Source organism: Pteropus vampyrus, unplaced genomic scaffold, assembly GCF_000151845.1.
Source record: "Pteropus vampyrus isolate Shadow unplaced genomic scaffold, Pvam_2.0 Scaffold403, whole genome shotgun sequence".
Classification (NCBI taxonomy): Eukaryota; Metazoa; Chordata; class Mammalia; order Chiroptera; family Pteropodidae; genus Pteropus; species Pteropus vampyrus.
The window spans coordinates 469,303-471,210 of NW_011889184.1; positions in this window are offsets into that span (position 1 = coordinate 469,303).

A 1,908-nucleotide genomic window follows, 5' to 3' on the forward strand; every position below is an offset into this window, starting at 1 on the left:
AAAAAAAAAAAAAAGGAAAAAAAAAAGTGGCCTTTTAACGTTTTAATCGATTAAAGAGAAATGAAACTGAACATTTGGCTCCTCTGTGACCCTAGTGGCATTTCAAGCGCCCGGCAGCCACATGTGGCCCGTGGCTCCTGCACTGAACCGTGCACATCACAGAACATTTCCATCCTCCCACGTGGTTCTGTCGGATGGTGCTGTCCGTGGCAGATCCACCCCGGGTGTGACAGTTTTGTGGCGTTACGGAGTGCTGACTTGCAGCCTTCGGCAGGGGCTTTTGCTGGCGGTGCTGAGTAGGAATTTGAGTCAGAGTCTGGCGCACACTGGGGTCGATCAGCAAAACCCACTCTGAAAGAGTAATGGCCAGGGGCCTCAGGTGAGTGCAGCCTGCCCCAGGGACTAGGGCCTCCCCATGCTCAGCTCATCGCTTCTCCACGGCAAGGCTCTGAGTGCTCTAAGCCCCAGATCTGGTTGTCAGCAGGAGCCACCAGGAGCCCCTCCGGAGCCTCTGTAGTCTCCTGTCAGCACTGGCCTCTGCCTTCAGCATCTGCTAGCCTGGACCACTCACGACACCCAAACCCTGGGATTGCTACGCTCCCCCTGGAAAGGGTTCTCCCATCAAATATTTCTCCCGAGGAAGGTCTGAGTGTCTCCTGAGAGTGAGAACTGCTCCTTGCCACCTCGGGGAGGACGAGCTCAGAGAGCGTGAATGTTTCATAAGGAAGCAGCTGCTCTGGGCCCCGCCCCTCGAGTTCCCCTCAGGCTCTGCTTGGGACTAAATGCCCCCCAGGAACTGCTTCCTGTACACCCAGCTCATAGCCCAGGGTGCCAAAACGCTCACTGATTTCTCTTCTTCCTTCTGTCCGCCTCTCTTTCCTCCCTCCCTCCCTTCCTTTCATTAACACTGATGAGAAAGGGAAAGAGAAAATAGAAAACACAAGTCTAACCAGCTAATCAGAAGCATCTTTCTCTTGAATTGGGATTTTGTTCCCAAAGGGCAGGCTGGCATTTTCGAGCCGTAGACATGGGCACGCAAACATCATGCTTAGACCTGCAGGCTGTGTGGATGCACAAGTCAAGAGCTGGATATAAATGGGAAATTTTTCATTTAATGGGCTTTCTGGTGTCTTGTAAAGATTTTTAAATCGAGCGTACATATACACCATGGGGGGCTCTTGTTAATATGCAGTAGGGATGCCGTGAGCCCCAAGAATTTGCATTTGCAACGAGCTCCCAGGTAAAGCAGAGGCTGCTGGGCTGCGGTCTATGCTTTGATTAGCAAGACCGAGGACAAATCTTATCATAGCTATTGCGGTGACTGTTTAGCATATTTTTTTCCCTGCCAGGACAAACCCATCAGTGTACGAGGACACACCCAGTGGGCACTATTATCTCCTGGCTATATTTCCCCTTCCGTCTGCAGAAACGGAAGTAGCATATGCTGTGTGAACATGTGTCTTTAAGAGAAGACAGAGCTGGACAGACCAAGGTATAAATCTCAGTTCTGCCAATTAAAGGCTGGCTCTGTGACCTTGGGCAGATCAGGTCTAGTCCCGGAGTCTTCTCTCCTTATTGGTCGAATGGAGATTTGTCCTAATCATTAGCGTGAAATGGGATAATGTGTAAGTCATATGTGTATACATCACGTAGCCAGAGTCGGGGTAACGTATGCATGTGGGCAGCCAGTAGCACCGACCAGACCAGACCGCTGGCTGCTTCTCTGCCTACGGCAGTGTGACTTAGAGAGAGACCCATGAGGAAGGCCTGTTTGCTGTGTCACCCAGGCCCCCAGGGTAGGGTATTCAGCATGACAGAATACATTTTTTTTCCAAAGCTCTGAAGCTACAAGATAAGCATTCTACTTTGTTGGCCAAAGCCTCCTGAACAGATAAGAAAAAAAGTTGA